Source organism: Procambarus clarkii, chromosome 22, assembly GCF_040958095.1.
Source record: "Procambarus clarkii isolate CNS0578487 chromosome 22, FALCON_Pclarkii_2.0, whole genome shotgun sequence".
In the NCBI taxonomy this organism is placed as follows: domain Eukaryota; kingdom Metazoa; phylum Arthropoda; class Malacostraca; order Decapoda; family Cambaridae; genus Procambarus; species Procambarus clarkii.
Window position 1 is genome coordinate 34419384 of NC_091171.1, and position 18949 is coordinate 34438332.

Here is an 18949-nt window from a genome sequence, read left to right on the forward strand (position 1 = left end):
AAGTGATGTGGTGGAGGCTGACTCCATACACAGCTTCAAGTGTAGATATGATAGAGCCCAGTAGGCTCAGGAACCTGTACATTAGTTGATTGACAGTTGAGAGGCGGGACCAAAGAGCCAGAGTTCAACTCCCCCGCAAACACAACTAGGTATCTAGGTAAGTACACACACACACACAATCGAGATCAATGATTCTAGCATGAATGCTCGCTATTTTTCTTATGGTTTCTTTAATTTAGGTTGAACTTTTGAGCGTGCGAGCACCCTCATACTGACACATTGATAGATGTTAAACACCGTACAGAAAACGGGATGCGCATCCTCACTTACAAACCCATAAAAAAACTAGGAGATCTTAAGGATTAGGTGGAATGTAACCCCCAGGAATTTAAGGATTACCGAAGATGGCAGATGCGAGACAGTGAGAGATGCTGTATTATGGAGGTCCTAAATTAGGGATCCGAATGGGGGGCCACAAGGTGAATGATGGCACTCTCCCAGCACACACACACACACGACGTAACCACAACGTTGTGGTTACGTTGTTATATGGTCATTATCCTGTAAAATATAACGATGTGATTACCTTGTGTGTTTTGGGGCAAAGGAGAAATATTACTAATGAAATTGAAGAAACAAGAGTGAAGTATTACAGAGAGAAGAATTTTTTTTTACATTATCAGTAAACCGTGCAAGGAGAAGTGGAGGCTCAGGAATAAATGATAATGCAATTTTACGAGAAAGAGAAGGTGATTGGAACTATCTGGATAAAGTGCCAAGCCATTACGACTATATATTTGGAAGGGATCAGGATAAGGATTTGGGGTGGGACTGGGGAAAGGTGGGGGGCCCAACTACTTGGACGGTCGGGGATTGAACGCCGACGGTGCATGAAGCGAGACTGTCGCTCTACCGTCCAGCCCAAGTGGTTGGATACAGGAGGAAACTGATAGAATTCTGAATAATACAAGCAAATACATGAGGAAACTGAGAAAATCCGTGGGAGCTATGTAGAGGATTCGAACCTGCACCCTGGGTTCTACCAAGCCCACGCCTTAAGGGGTCTTGTGAATTCAGTTGAATACCAGGTTGCGTTACTTTTAGTGTATCGTAGTTCAGTGGTTTGAGGTGTGTGCATTTGGGAGTACCCAGTGTGCAGGTTCGAATCCACTGTATGGCTCTACCTCATTTTCTCATTCATACATCACGTTATTGTGATTTGTTTGTGTAAAGGAAGAACTTGATGGAATACAGGTTTATACAAATACAAAAGGAAAGACGATAAAGAACTGTGTACACAAAGGATAATAATTCAGTCCGTTCTCTGGATTTGCCACTCTTAACAAAAATTATTTGTTTTGACTAACCAAAAACATAAAAAATGCATGTTCAAGCATGAACATGCATTTTTGCATGTTCATGCAAAATGAACATTTTGCATAAAAAATACAACTTTTTGTTCATCTTGGGAACTTACGAACCCCAGAAATCTGTATAGCCTATCGAGGCCTATACTTAGAGAACGTCAGTATGAAAGTGCTTTACCTTGTACAAAAACGTCGTTTTCAATCGGTCAATTCCATAAAAGTGTGATGTGTAAGATTGAGCGTGTTCTCAGACCAAATCCATTACCATAAGAAAACGCCCCCCCCCACACCCTCAAACCACCTGGATAATTATCTAGACATTTATGATGGTCTGAAAGCATATTATGGTTCCAGTAAATGTCTTCGTGTAAACTGGCAAACCAACCTTTGTCCTAAACAGTGATTATTCTTACGTTATAACTTTATTGTATTAAAATCATTGGTTTAAAATGGAAAAAGTGAAACATAACCAAATCTTAATCTAGAGTAACCTTAATCATACTTAACCATGGATAGAGAAAAAATAATAGCACTAATTATGTAGTTGTTCCGAATACATTCCTCTGAATGGATCTCCTCGTTGAGGACAATGTGATTAGGTAAGAAGATGTGTTGATTATGTAACCCAAAACTACAAAAGATAATTAATCAAGCAATGGAATAATACAATAAAAGTTAATTGTCACTACATTCAGAAAACTGTGAAAAACAAATTCGGAATGAATAACCTTTAGCTAAACGAAATAATTTGCCAATAATGTTAAATCAATAATATGACTGATAACCGTAAGATATTTATCTGAGTTCTGTACACGCTTGTACAAGCTGCACTCTAGAGTTGTGTACACGCTTGTACAAGCTGCACTCTAAGCATTCCTACATACAATAAAATAATAACTGAACGGGGTGAGAATAGCTTGAGCTACCTCATCCCTTTGTGTGTATTTTACCTCAATAAACTTATTTCAATTTCAATTTCAATAAAATAATACTCAATGTTTTTCTTTTACAATTTGTAGATATGAGCAATTTGTTTCTGTTGACTCGAGACTTGTGCATGTTTCTTTATTGGTTCAAGACCTTGTGTAAGCGTCACTGCATCTTTCTGTTGGTTCAAGACCTTGTGTAAGCGTCACTACATCTTTCTGTTGGTTCAAGACCTTGTGTAAGCGTCACTGCATCTTTCTGTTGGTTCAAGACCTTGTGTAAGCGTCACTGCATCTTTCTGTTGGTTCAAGACCTTGTGTAAGCGTCACTGCATCTTTCTGTTGGTTCAAGACCTTGTGTAAGCGTCACTGCATCTTTCTGTTGGTTCAAGACCTTGTGTAAGCGTCACTGCATCTTTCTGTTGGTTCAAGACCTTGTGTAAGCGTCACTGCATCTCTCTGTTGGTTCAAGACCTTGTGTAAGCGTCACTGCATCTTTCTGTTGGTTCAAGACCTTGTGTAAGCGTCACTGCATCTTTCTGTTGGTTCAAGACCTTGTGTAAGCGTCACTACATCTTTCTGTTGGTTCAAGACCTTGTGTAAGCGTCACTGCATCTTTCTGTTGGTTCAAGACCTTGTGTAAGCGTCACTGCATCTTTCTGTTGGTTCAAGACCTTGTGTATGCGTCACTACATCTTTCTGTTGGTTCAAGACCTTGTGTAAGCGTCACTACATCTTTCTGTTGGTTCAAGACCTTGTGTAAGCGTCACTACATCTTTCTGTTGGTTCAAGACCTTGTGTAAGCATCACTACATCTTTCTGTTGGTTCAAGACCTTGTGTAAGCGTCACTGCATCTTTCTGTTGGTTCAAGACCTTGTGTAAGCGTCACTACTTCTTTCTGATGGCTCAAGACCTTGTGTAAGCGTCACTACATCTCTCTGTTGGTTCAAGACCCTATGTAAGCGTCACAACATCTCTCTTTTGGCTCAAGTCCTTGTTTAAGCGTCACTACATCTCTCTGTTGGTTCAAGACCCTATGTAAGCGTCACAACATCTCTCTTTTGGCTCAAGTCCTTGTTTAAGCGTCACAACATCTCTCTGTTGGCTCAAGACCTTGTGTAAGCGTTACTACATCTCTCTGTTGGCTCAAGACCTTGTGTAAGCGTCACAACATCTCTCTGTTGGCTCAAGACCTTGTGTAAGCGTCACTACATCTCTCTGTTGGCTCAAGACCCTATGTAAGCGTCACAACATCTCTCTGTTGGCTCAAGACCTTGTGTGTAAGCGTCACTACATCTCTCTGTTGGCTCAAGACCTTGTATAAGCGTCACAACATCTCTCTGTTGGCTCAAGACCTTGTGTAAGTGCCACAACATCTCTCTGTTGGCTCAAGACCTTGTATAAGCGTCACAACATCTCTCTGTTGGCTCAAGACCTTGTGTAAGCGTCACAACATCTCTCTGTTGGCTCAAGACTTTGTCTAGGCATCACTACATCTCCGTATTGACCCAAGACACTTTTCAGGCATCACTTCATCTTCCTCTCAACTTAAACCTTAAAGTCGACCCTTCATTTTCCTGAGACTGACTGCACCTTGTGGGTTATCACTTGACTGCTCTGTGCCGGGGGAAGAGTCGGGATGAGCTGAGCCGCGTGACGCTTTGTTTTGACGTCCTGAAATGGGCATAGGTGTGTCGGACGTGGCCGGGATGGTCCAGGCCGACCTGAACGTGAGAGTCCACCGATTAGTTCTTTCTTCCAGGACGGCGTCGTGAAGGAAATTATGTTTCCAGTCTATTTTTATTTTATTTTATATTTTTTTTGCATCATACTTAGGAATATTTGCATTTATTCTTGTGGTATGTCATCAAGAGCTAGTTCACGTATTTGCCGGTGGTTAGGATGCATGTTGTTGGTTAGGTTAGTTATCCAACTACCAAACCACCAAGGTTAGTCGCTCAACGAAAGGCACTAAGCTACGCTAGGCACCAAATAAATAATGTTAGGTTTACGCTAGATTAGGCTAATCACCCAACAACCAAGCCACCAAGGCTAGGCTAGGTTAGTCACACAACAACCAAATCAACAAGGCTAGGCTTGGTTAGTCACCCAAAAACCATGTTTTCAGTGAAACACTTCGATTTATCGCTGGTTAGAAAACAGACTTTTGTACCTGAAAAGTTAAATACCAGCCCCAAAGCTGCTGTAAAATCCTACACCAGGATTTTACAGCGATTTATTCACTGCTGTGTTGAATGAGTCTTATTGATGTGACGTAAGTTTCTGTTCATTGTAATTTGTTTTTACTTAAGAATCCCTTCATTAACTCTTAACACACACACACACACTTTTCTCCAACCTGTCTTCGTAATAGATTCAATTTATTTTTTTATTATGCACCCCATACCCATCCCGTGGGCGGTGGTGTACAGGGTTACAGGGGCACATAATGGGTTCAGGAACTGAACCCTCTAGTTCGTTTAGCTAAGCAAATAACAATCTTTTGACGCTAGTTACACATTTATTAATGTTATATATACATGTACACATACTCATACATACATATACATATATATATATATATATATATATATATATATATATATATATATATATATATACATATAAATATATACACATACACAAACAAATTAAGTCTTCGTAATAGAACGTCGCTTTCTGACGTAAACTCTTCCTAAAACCAAAAATCGCCGTACTAGAAAATGGAAGCGGTTTGCGAAATTGACATACTGTCCCGTTTTCTGTTTTGGGTCCTCTGGTAGGTTATAATAAGGGCACTTTAGCACGACAGTTTCTTGACGTTGGGAAACCTTAGGAGGACGGGGCTGCTTTTCTCATCCTCTACGGTACATGACTGTGAGATAAGTAACAGACTTGCAGGCAGAGGCAGCGTACAATATGTATCCTCTTTACAATAAAGAAACATAATGTAACCAAGTATAACCAAAACTATCCTAAGTAAACTTAATCAAGATAACGTAATCTATCCTAAACCAAAAACCTGCAAATTATGACCTTAAATAACCTAAAATAACATAAGTCTTCTAATCTAAAATAACATAACGTAACCTACAATAACCTAACCTTAGATATAGGCGAATAGTCGCCTCTAAAGTACCTTATTCCACACTCATGCCCCTCTCATCTAGCTAATTTATCTCTGGGATAGTTGTAGGGACGGAGAGGATGGGGCCAGATAATTAGGGGGTGTCAGAGGCAGGGGGCAGCTGTCGTCCTGACCAAAGTGGGCGGTGGAGAAGGGGAATTGTTTTTTCTGTACTAAAAAAAAAAAAAAAACATCAACGGAGGCTGAGTTGGGTGCGATGATGGTGAATGTGCAGTGATTTTGGGACTTGATCTTGTAGTGATATTAAAACTTTACCCGAAACTTTTTCTGACTTGAAGGAAAATGAGAGTGAAAAATTAATTAGGCAAATTTTTAGACAGTCTATATGGTCTCAGCTGTCGCAAGTACATAGGGAAATATTGCACGACACGAAGCAGTCAATGACCTCATTAAGAGAAAAAGTACTGCACAAAGGGAACCCCCAGTTGGGCAACCCTGGCGACAATCATAAGCCCCTAATTGTAGTCATCCTGCAGCCACAGAGGGATGGTAAACAGTTGTGTGGGACTACACGTGCGCGTCTACAATGGCTGCTACCTATCTCAGTACAGCATAGCTGAGGGTGGTGGTGCTGCCATCTTCAGGGCGACCCAGACATCGAATAAGTACATGGCCCCAGAACATTGTTACAGGTTCGTGCCAATAGGCTCCGAGACCCTGGGGTAAGTGTGCACTTGAGTTCCTGAAGGAAGTGGGTGGAGAACTCATTAAGCAAACCACAGGCTTAAGAGCGGCCAGTTTTCTGTTCTAGCGCCTCAGTGTATATACTTTAAAAACACAAATTTAACAGACTCATGTAATAGAGTTCCTTAAGTTCCTCGAATATCAAGAATGCAATGTGCTTATCCCCTCTCTTTATTGCCACACTGGAGCAATGAAAAATATTCCTGGCACCTCTTGGGTCCCTTATTGTTTCTATGAACCTAGAACCCAGATGTTTTGAACATTTTTGCCTAACAACAAATCCCTCTGAAGCAATAGGGACAAAATTGCGCAGATGGTCAAATCTTATGGCTCATACGGGACTTTGCCGAGTCCCTTTGTTTAGCAGCGCCACCTACATGCCAAACATTGAGACACAGGTACACACACACACACACACACACACACACACACACACACACACACACACACACACACACACACACACACACACACACACACACACACACACATAAAACTTTGTTCCTTCTGGTACGCGAAGTTTAAATCTGTGTACGATAATGCATCATAGATGTACGTGATCTTTCTTAACCATATAAGAATTCCGAGTCACGCCTTAAGGAAAAAAAAACCGCAGATCACAAATCTTGCTTTAATTGGCATTTAAACTCGCAAACAAGCGCTTTAGTATTTAATCACATGCTTCGTCAATGTAAGAACACGCATGTTAAGAGTCTGACGTTTTCTCGCTTGAAGAGATAATTGATCTACCACTTTTTGTTAAAGGTTTCGTTTTAAAATTCAGATACAACAAAATTTACTATTTTGCAATTTTCATCTCACAGCCTATCATTAAGTTCATTGACTAATTACCACAGGCTAAGATAAATTGACAGGATAGATTGAATATATAGAAGAGATATAAATAGAGCTCGAGTTTCAAAAAGGTAAAAAAAACACAGATAGATAGAAAGAGATAAAAAGATAGGCGTTGAATGATTCAATGTATATAAAGATACCTAAGACACATGGGGAAACGATTCGTGCCAAGTATTGTTGTAACCAATGTCATCATATTTCCCAGATAATATACGGAATCACAAGTGGGTTTCCTATGGCTTCCTCGAGTGCCTTTTATTCTCTTCTCTGAGATTAAGGGACGTCACTAATTTAATCAGTGGTGATACCCCATATTAATGACGCGTTTATTAGTGAAAATAATTATACTAAGCTTCTACCATGTCGATAAGGTTGGTATAACATTATATATACAAGTTCGCATCTTGACCACAAAATAAAAAAAATTCGTAGTGTGAATTTCAATCACAAAAAAAAGAACTGGTTCAACCACTTGGACCGGTTGGTTGAGCAAAGATTTCACATCTTGCAAGTCGGAGTTCGATCCCCGATGGCCCAGGTGGTTGGGCACCGTCCCATTCCTTATTCATATCCCAGCGCACATTCTGCCTTACATCACCTTCCAAGCGCTACTTAGCCATTCAGGCTTGGCTCCTTCTACTCACAATTACCTTACCTCTAGAAAAAGTTCCGAGGTGCACTAAAATATTTTAATGTAGCCTACATTAATATTACAAATTATAGGATATGTTGGAGCATGACGGGATTCGAACCAGCGCCCTGCTTAGAGCACCAGACGCACGCCATTTCATATAGAATTTTATGTTTTCAAAGTTCTCAAGGACACAAGAGGACTCTTGGTATGGATCAATATAACTATGATGCGTATTCAGCAGTCATACTAAGTCTGTCAGTTAGGAATGAGTGACTAGTGTAACTTGGTTATTGCTAGTGAAAATAGTCACGCTAAACCCGACCTTTTGCTAATACTGTAAATTTTACTTATTGTTAACTAATAGTGATGTCAATACTAGGCCTACAGTTATTATTAGGCCTACTACTGTTATTTTTACTAGGCCTACTGTTAGTATCACTACTACTATTAAGTGGTGATGTTGTCGTACCAATTACACTGTGTTTACCAACAATCAATTTTTTTTATTAGGAAAAAATTTAATAATTGTTCCCAAATTGTATTAGGGTACATCTTCATTTGTGCAGCTACCCTAGACAATATGAAGGGGAGAACAGTGTGTCAAAAAGCTAGCTACGTGATGCTAAAAAATCCCCAACACACAGGATGGTTAGTCATACAGAGGCATGTGATCAGTAGACTGCACTGGCAGACTCTGGATGCATTATGAGGATATCATGAACATAAGATTGAATAAGGTAGCAGTGATACTGAGTCGCCATCTCGCAGGATGGTTAGTCATACAGGGCCATATGTTCAGTAGCCTGCATTGGATGTGCAGGCTACTGTAGCCTGTAAAATTTGCATTAGCCTGCAAATTTTGAGTGCACTATGAGGATATCTTCAAGAACACGAGAGTGAATGAAGTAATTGCAAAGCTCCAGGTACCTCATGCCGACGGGTTCAAAATGTTTTCAAGTTGTGTCCAAAAATCTAAGTTTAACTTAAATCACTGTCCACGTGATCGGTCCAGCGAGTAGTGTCACAACTTGTGTAAGTTATTATAAATCATATTTCCAAGTTGGTTTGTGTCTTCAGTTACAAGGACGTTTATGAGGTAAGCGTGATGACCCTTGTACTCTTCCTCAAGGGCAGAAAAAGGACGTTGGAATTTAGCAAAAACAACCCCAATTATTTAAAACCCATTTTACAACTATTTTTCTTAACGCAAATTATTTTTTAACCCATTTTACAATTATTCAGAACACGATTAACAACCACAGTGTAGTCAGACATATTACAGGAAATTATATATAAAAGTTAGTTAATATATGAAGATTAAAATACCCCGGCATCACCGTGAGCAAACCACCTGGATTGATCGGCAGAACAACAGCCTCGCTTCTTGCAAGGTCGGCGTTCGATCCCCGATGGCTCGAGTCTTTGAGCACCGATCCTTCACCCGGTCATCGCATCCCTTCCCTTATGACGTATAGTCACACTAACATGGCGGTTTCTCTTGATAATTTCCTTTCCATTTCAACAGTGAAGTCGTATACAGCCGCTGTCATCACAATTATTTAACCCCCTTAACACCTGCTTATTTCTTTGATCTGATTGTCTCCCTTAGACCACCGGAACCGGCTGAAGGGGCAGGAGCTCAGAGGACTCCAAACCACATAGCCCGACCGGGCTCCGTGGCCAAGACTAATACCGTAAATATGATGATCTGAGAATGGTGGGGTTATTACGCCGAGAACCAGCCCTCGTTGGTGGCAATCATGCTCGCCTGCAGGTGCAAGCTTCATCTGGCGATGCTGCATGTGATTATGGTCGCTTGACTTCTAACTAAGCTGCATAGGATTACAGCTGCTTGACTTCCGACAGCATGGGTCCAGGGTCGGCAGTTGGGAAGCTTCCCAGATGGACTTTTCTTTGGTGTTCTATAATTCGGAACACAACACACTTTTGGAGATGAAAGGCTGGACAGAATCCCACATATGCACGAAGGATGCTCACAGGAGCAAGGAGGATGCTCACACTAGGACGGAGGATGCTCACCCTGTGCCAGTATGCTAATGCTAGCACAAAGAATGACCACACTGGCACGAATGATGGCACTAGCATGAGCACCGAATCACCTTCTGTCTTTGTCTGTTCAATAAATCCTTGAACTATATGTTTAACACATCTCTAATCCTGTCCATAGAAGACAGAAGAAAAAATATATATTCTGGTTAGCATTGTAAATGTGTGGCCACGTCTGTGGGAGAAAAATAATAATAAAAAAAAATAAAACTAGCATGATGGATGCTCACACTATGTTATCGTTTGGTTATCTTGAGATGATTTCAGGGCTTAGCGTCCCTGCGGCCCGGTTCTCGACCAGGCCTCTTATTTGTTACACATCCCCAGAAAGCAGCCAGTAGCAACTGTCTACCTCCCAGGTACCTATTTACTGCAAGATGAACAGGCGCATCAAGGTGAAAGAAACTCTGCCCATTTGTTTCCGCCTCTACCGGGGATCGAACCCAGAACCTCAGGACTACGAATCCGAAGCTCTGTCCACTCAGCTGTCAGGTGCCACTAGGACGGAGGATATTCACACTAGCACGAATCATGTTCATATTGGAACTTTAACCCTGTCCATAAGGGCAGAAGAAAAGGTGGATATCCTGGTTAGCATAGTACAAGTGAATGGCCACATCCGTAGCTATTCATTAGTGCATTTTTTTTGTTACTGACAATTTCAATGAGCGGGGGCGTGGATCGCCTAGTTTCTCCATGCTGAAGTGACAGCCCAAGGATTAGCAAAATCCAAGGACAAGGACAAGGATTAGCCCAAGGACAAAGAAGGCTTCTGTGGCTGTTCAGTAGCGTATATATATATATATATATATATATATATATATATATATATATATATATATATATATATATATATATATATATATATATATATATATATATATATATAAGTTTGTGAGGGTACCACCTCTGGTGCCAATGTGGGAACCCATAGCCTCGGAGAAGAAAATAAAAAGTATTCAGAGGAGACCTTGTGGTTTCTCACTGAACACCAATATTATCTTCTCCTACCACCCCCATTCTTTTGTATGTACACATATATATTTACTTTATTTGAACTTTGTTACAAAAAAGGAGTTACATATGGGTTACAAAGATGGTTATCATAGGTTGTCGAGTTCCTCCAGCTCCTCAGATGGCGGGCAGGAACCCTGGATGCAGTGCGCATTTCCCCTCTGTATCGCCACACTGAGGCGCTGGAAAAGAAAGCTTGCAGCTCTTGGGTCCCTTGTTGTTTCAATGAGCCTAGAACCCAGTTCCTTCAAAAAACTGGTAGCACTTTTACCCCAGGCGCCGAGTGTCTCAGAAGCAATGGGGACAAAATTGTAGTGGTGATCCAGTTCTCTATACTTACGGGATTTGGCTGCTTCCCTGTGGGTGGCAGCGCCACCTGGTTGTGCAACACTGAGGTTAATGTAGGTGTTAGCCAGGGTTGATACGCACGTGTAGTCCCATACCAACTGCTTGCCATTCTTCCAGGGGTTCACTGTGATACCATCTGGGCGACCAATAAGAGCATCAGAGTTACGGGGCGTAAGGTAACGGGGCTCTCTTTCAGCTGGGCATCCAGCTGTGGTGAGGCTCCTCTTGATGATGTCGTTAACTTCACTGTGCCTCGAGTGCCATCCCCTTGTGCTTTGGCAGAGTAGGCCATGGTATATATATATATATATATATATATATATATATATATATATATATATATATATATATATATATATATGTATAAAAGTTTGTGAGGGTACCACCTCTGGTGCCAATGTGGGGACCCATAGCCTCGGAGAAGAAAATAAAAAGTATTCAGAGGAGACCTTGTGGTTTCTCACTGAACACTAATATTATCTTCTCCTACCACCCCCATTCTTCTGTATGTACACTGTGACAATAATCTCCTTCAAGAGATTGAGCCTGCTCTTCCCTCCACAAACACGTCGTTGAAATTATATAAAACGACTATGGAAGACATGTCCAACAACAACAACACCACCAGCAAGGCTTGCCAGGGTGAGCAAAACATATGCAGCCAGCCACCTGTTCGGACTCAAACCACCAAACTACATGTTGATCGCTACCGGCTCCGCTGATTGGTCGCCGGTCTGGCTGCACCTGCACTCGCCCCCCCATACTACTTGATGTCTGGGGTCGCCCCACCCTCCTACCTCAGAATGTTCAGTGCTCTCGTTGTTACCACTCCTCCCGGCTAGACGCTAGCGTGTACTGAGGGAAGTGGTAGCTTAAGCCAATATTCCAGCACCTCCCATTTACTTGTATATTGCACTTCTTGTTATTTTGTCTTAACGTAACTTTTCATTGTGTCATTTAATTATTCTTATTATTTTGATTGATTGATTTTATTATAAGAATTTGTTTGTCCATTTTTTCATGTTTTGATTTAATTAACGTAATTAAAATTTCATTGTTAAAGTTTACTTGTGTTTTGTGTGTCTTCTCCTTACCTTACCACAGACGAAGTTCCAGTTTTTTCTATTTTTTTTTATAACTATGTGACGAGGCCATACCCCTAGCCTTAAACAGCCGAACACCAACGCGTTACCGTCACAAGTTATATGGGGGCCTGTCCTAGGAGCTTCACTCAGGTACTGGTGCCAAGTGGTAATTTATGGTAAGCGTATTTAACTTTGTTAACATAGCTTTACTATTTTTCATATTCAATTTCATTTTTATAAGGTGCGGTGTATTGTGCATTACGAGAGTAACATATAGTGAAGGTGAGACAACTTTGGATTACGTGGTGACTGTAGGCCTCAGTCATACTCTTAATTGGTCATCTCTCCCTCCGTGTTATTACTCGTGTTTACCATCTATGTCCCTTGAATATTTCTCATTCTGACAGATCATCATATTGGTACCCTGGTACTGTGGTCTGCCCCGGGTCAAGAGTACCCAATCTTCTGCAATCTGACTGTAGGAGGACAAAGAGGGCCATAGTTCCTCTAGCTCGAACTTTAGTTGCTGAATTGGGACCTCAGCAGCAGTTCTCGTCACAAGTTGACACCTCGCACCCCTACACGTCAGTCAGAGATGATGATACATACAACGGTAGGGAATTAGCTTATTTTTTCAGAGCACAAAGTTCGCTAATTCTGTAAGTATCATATTAAATTCAGTGGGAAAAACTTGCTTTATGTCCTATAGAGACTTGGCAAGGTATGCCTACATCCTTGGACTACCAATTTTACTTTTGAAGCATTTAACTGTTTCATTTGTTTTCGAAACTTTGTTTCATTTGTTAGTAGGATTTTCTTGCCCTTATTCTCTTACATGAGTACCGGGTACAAGATTTCCTGCGCCCTTGATTTAATTTAATCATTTAATATCTTTCACTTAACGTTAATTGTTAAAGATCACACAGGATAGGTACCAGTTGCCACGTTGTCCTGTTTCTGACATTTCACTATTGAATATTCGTGTACCTTTATTTGCTAATTTCACCATGTTTCGTCTCCAAACTTTCCGTGCAAATCCAGCAGGTGAAATAGGGACTTTAAGTCGTGCCAAGAGGACTGAACTACAAACTCTTGCACATGAGTATCAACTAGAAGTTCCCTACCAAGCCAACAAAAATGACCTACACAACCTGTTGCTGGATTACTATTTAGAGCAAGGTAAGATAGACTCTGAAACTCATGAAACTTACTATATTGCAGAGAAAACTGACTTGGCAACGATGAAACTTAAACTAGAGCTGGCCAAGATTGAACGTGAGCAGCAAAGAGAAGCAGCTGCCATACGAAGGGAAGAACACGAACGCGAAGCCGCCTTGAGGAGAGACGAACAAGAACGCGAAGCTGCCTTGAGGAGAGAAGAACAAGAACGAGAAATCACCCTCAGAGAACGCGAGGCCGCCTTGAGGAGAGAAGAACACGAACGTGGACTCGCCCTCCACGAACGTGAGGTTGCATTACTCCGTGAACGTGAACGAGTACAGCTTGAAACCAAACAACGCGAGTTGGAAATACAACGCGAACATGACAAGCAACAAGCAACTCTGGCTCTAGAGTGTCGTCAACGTGAAATCGCCTTGGAAACTTCCCACTTCACTCAACGCCAGCAAGCTACTGCCAATCTTCCCGTCAGTTTTAATATATCACATGCAAGTAAGTTAATGCCATCCTTTGTAGAAGCAGAAGTTGATGTGTTTTTCACCACCTTTGAAACCCTTGCTAATCAACTCAGTTGGCCTGTCGACCAATGGGCCACACTTCTCAGAGTCCATCTTACAGGTAGAGCTGCAGTCACACTCAGTACTTTGGCGTCTGAGAATGACTACTACACTCTGAAACAAGCAGTGTTGGACGCCTACCTACTTTCCACAGAAAGTTATAGAAGGAAATTCCGTGACCACCTGAAGGCAAGTACCACTACCTTCCTTGAGTTTGCTAACACGAAACGGAGGTATTTCATGAAATGGCTGGAAGCAGCACATGTCTCTACTTTTACAGAACTCGTCAACCTGATGCTTGTTGAAGAATTCTTGAGACGTGTGCCACCTCCTGTCCGCCTCTACTTAGCAGATAAAGAAGAAACCGACTACCTGAAGTGTGCTAAGTCGGCTGACACTTACAGCCTCATCCACCGGCTGACACCCGAACCATCCTCCAGTAAGAAGTCGTGGTACAGTTACGAGAAGGTGAGCCCCGATCAAGCTGGTTCACAACTGTACTGCAAGTATTGTAGACTCTATGGACATACCATAGACAAGTGTGGTAAGTCTCAATACAAGGGAACCACTGACCAACAACGACCCAAACCAACTCCTCCTAAGTCCGGTAAGCCTGTGATGAATGTTGGTGTTGATGTTAATGATCTTTCTCTTTTCAGTAACCACCTGTATACTGGAACTGTCTCTGCCAACGGTTCAAATCCGGAGGGACGTTTCAAATTGAAGATCTTGAGGGACACAGCGGCTCTACAATCGATCATCTTGAAGTCGGCTGTGCCCAACATAGTCTACACCGGGGAAACAGTCTTCATCACTGACCTCACTGCTACCACTCCATACCCTCTCGCCAGAGTCCACCTGGATTGTCCCTACGTGAACGGGGAAGTCCAAGTCGCCGTCAGGGAAAAGCCTTTTCCCATGCCTGGAGTGCAACTTCTCCTAGGCAACGACTTGGCAGAAGACCTGCAACCGACCAACCTGATCGTCATGGACAAACCCCAGGTGTGTAACTCTGTGCCAATAAACCCTATTCTTGAGTATGTTCCAGCAGAGGTTCAAGAGAGTGATGAAGTTTCTCCTCCGGTTCTCGTGACCACCCGTGCACAAGCCGCACGTCCACAGCCAGCTGACTCTACTGCTACCGCTGTCCCTCAAGACCCTCAGAAACTCCCCCCGCATCTGACCAAGTTGGAGTTCCGTAAGTTGCAGAGGGAAGATCTTACTTTAACACCATTGTTTTTCCAGGCTGAGACTCAACCCGACAGTATTCCTGGGTTCTTCCTAGAGAACGACTTGCTCTACCGCAGATATAGACCCAGTAAACTGAAGGAGGAGGACGATTGGGCCAACATCGAACAACTTGTGATTCCCACCAGCCTGCGGCCCACTATTCTACACCTGGCCCACGGAGCATTCTCCCACTACGGCTTCAACAAGACTTACCATGGGATTCGTCAAGACTACTACTGGCCAGGTATGGTAAATAACGTCAAACAGTACGTAAAACAGTGTCATACATGTCAGATGGCAGGCAAACCGAACGTCTCCATTCCCAGAGCACCACTGATTCCCATACAGGTGCCTGCGGAACCTTTCCACAGACTCATAATAGACTGTGTTGGTCCTTTACCTCGGACCAGTTCAGGTAACGCCTACATCCTAACCATCCTGTGTCCTACCACCAGATTTCCCATAGCAGTTCCAGTGAAGAACATCACGGCTGCTACGGTTATAAAACATCTACTGAAGATCTTCACTCAATACGGATTTCCCAGGGAGATTCAAAGTGACTGTGGCACCAACTTCACCAGTGATCTCTTCAAAAGGACACTGGAGGAGTTCAACATCAAACAGGTATTGTCCAGCCCCTATCATCCTGCTTCACAGGGTTCTCTTGAACGTAGTCATCAGACCATCAAAGCACTCTTGAAAAAGTTTTGTAGTGAAACCTCAAAGGATTGGGATAAGCAGATTGACCTAATAATGTGTATTTTCAGAAGTCTCCCCAATGAGTCCCTAGGAGTATCTCCTTATGAGATGCTCTACGGCCGTAAGTGCCGTACTCCCCTTAAGGCTTTCAAAGACTCTCTCAGAGATGCCACCTTCAGTGAGCATCAGAATGTGCCCCAGTTTCTTCAAAACCTTCAACACATTCTAGAGAGAGTCCACCGCTTTGCCCATGATAATCTATTGAAAGCCCAGGTAAGAATGAAGACTCATTACGACCAGACCAGCAAAGTAAGAAAATTCAAGCCGGGAGACTTCGTCCTTGCCTATTTCCCTATCCCAGGTTCACCTTTACAAAACCGATTTTCAGGACCCTACTGCGTCAAAGAGTGCAGAAGCAACAACACTTACGTCATAGAGACTCCAGATAGGCGGCGGAAGACCCAGCTGTGCCACGTCAACCTCCTGAAGCAATATAATGGTACTCCTCCCACTGTCTTGACTAACTATTCCACATTCACAGAACCCTACATCCACAGTGAGACCTTCCCAGCTTCTCCTCCCGAAAGCACTGACAAGGAGTCAGCGCTTTCTAATTTTGAAATCCTTAATGATCTTCCTAAATGCTTTCAGGATAATAATCGTGCTCCTTTGCCCTCTTCTAATTCCACTCTCACCTCGTCAGATAAGCCCTTCATCCTCCATGTCGACGCCAATGGTACCGACGATGGTGGTGTCGTGATGCAGCAACGAGGCGAGAAGAATACACCTGTCAGCGACTACTGCTACAAGGAACGACGGAACAATTGGCAAGGAACTACTCTTCCTCATCCTGAAGCTTCAGCACTTCACTTCACACCTGAAAAGTGCTCGGTCCACCATCAATACGGACCACACCACCCTACACCTCCTGCAGCACGCCCACTTCTCATCTCAACGTCTTCTACTATGGGCTTGCTACCTGCAGAAATTCAACCTGGAGACACGCTATACCAAGAGTCTGACAACATCTTAGCCCATGATCTCTCCAGAGTTTATAAAGTAGAAGCGACTCCATCCATTACTCCACCACATAACGACGTACTTCTTCCAGAACCGCAGGCTTCGGGGGAGAGTTGTGACAATAATCTCCTTCAAGAGATTGAGCCTGCTCTTCCCTCCACAAACACGTCGTTGAAATTATATAAAACGACTATGGAAGACATGTCCAACAACAACAACACCACCAGCCAGGCTTGCCAGGGTGAGCAAAACATATGCAGCCAGCCACCTGTTCGGACTCAAACCACCAAACTACATGTTGATCGCTACCGGCTCCGCTGATTGGTCGCCGGTCTGGCTGCACCTGCACTCGCCCCCCCATACTACTTGATGTCTGGGGTCGCCCCACCCTCCTACCTCAGAATGTTCAGTGCTCTCGTTGTCACCACTCCTCCCGGCTAGACGCTAGCGTGTACTGAGAGAAGTGGTGGCTTAAAGCCAATATTCCAGCACCTCCCATTTTACTTTTGTATTGCACTTCTTGTTATTTTATCTTAACGTAACTTTTCATTGTGTCATTTAATTATTCTTATTATTTTGATTGATTGATTTTATTATAAGAATTTGTTTGTGCATTTTATTCATGTTTTGATTTAATTAACGTAATTAAAATTTCATTGTTAAAGTTTACTTGTGTTTTGTGTGTCTTCTCCTTACCTTACCACAGACGAAGTTCCAGTTTTTTCTATTTTTTTTTATAACTATGTGACGAGGCCATACCCCTAGCCTTAAACAGCCGAACACCAACGCGTTACCGTCACAACACATATATATTTACTTTATTTGAACTTTGTTACAAAAAAGGAGTTACATATGGGTTACAAAGATATATATATATATATATATATATATATATATATATATATATATATATATATATATATATATATATATATATATATATATATATATATATATTATTAAATATGACCGAAAAAGTAAGATTAATAATTTTAACACGAATTTTCTCAATCTTTCGTACATTATGCTTCACTGTTGGAGGTAAATCAAAAATCACTTCTCCAAAATTCATTTTTATTTCTAGTCTGACGCGACACGGGCGCGTTTCGTAAAACTTATTACATTTTCAAAGACTTCACAAATACACAACTGATTAGAACTTGCGTTTCCCTGATTTTATATCTACATTTGAGTGAGGTGGGAAGGGTGATGTGGCATTACATTTGAGTGAGGTGGGAAGGATGATGTGGCATTAACACAAGACAGAACACTAGAGGATATTAATAGGGTATTAAAAGTATCAACACAAGACAGAACAGAAACAATGGGTATTGAATAGAAGTGTTTGTAGAAAGCCTATTGGTCCATATTTCTTGATGCTTCTATATTGGAGCGGAGTCTTGAGGTGGGTAGAATATAGTTGTGCAATAATTGGCTGTTGATTGCTGGTGTTGACTTCTTGATGTGTAGTGCCTCGCAAACGTCAAGCCGCCTGCTATCGCTGTATCTATCGATGATTTCTGTGTTGTTTACTAGGATTTCTCTGGCGATGGTTTGGTTATGGGAAGAGATTATATGTTCCTTAATGGAGCCCTGTTGTTTATGCATCGTTAAACGCCTAGAAAGAGATGTTGTTGTCTTGCCTATATACTGGGTTTTTTGGAGCTTACAGTCCCCAAGTGGGCATTTGAAGGCATAGACGACGTTAGTCTCTTTTAAAGCGTTCTGTTTCGTGTCTGGAGAGTTTCTCATGAGTAGGCTGGCCGTTTTTCTGGTTTTATAGTAAATCGTCACATATATATATATATATATATATATATATATATATATATATATATATATATATATATATATATATATATATATATATATAGGGGGTAACACCTCTGGTGCAATTGTAGGGATCCGCAGCGTCAAAGAAGGGAACACAGAGCATTCAGAGAAAAACTTTCCATTTAACTCTGAATACGTATGAGTGTTCACTTCTCCTGCCATCCCCTGTTTCATGTTGTACACTTTATTATACATGGTAATACAGTTACATATTTGATTATTTAAAAAAAAATTAACATTAAGAGGACATAAGAGGAAGTTTGTTTCCTAGAGGCTGTAGATTTCCTCGAACTCCTCTG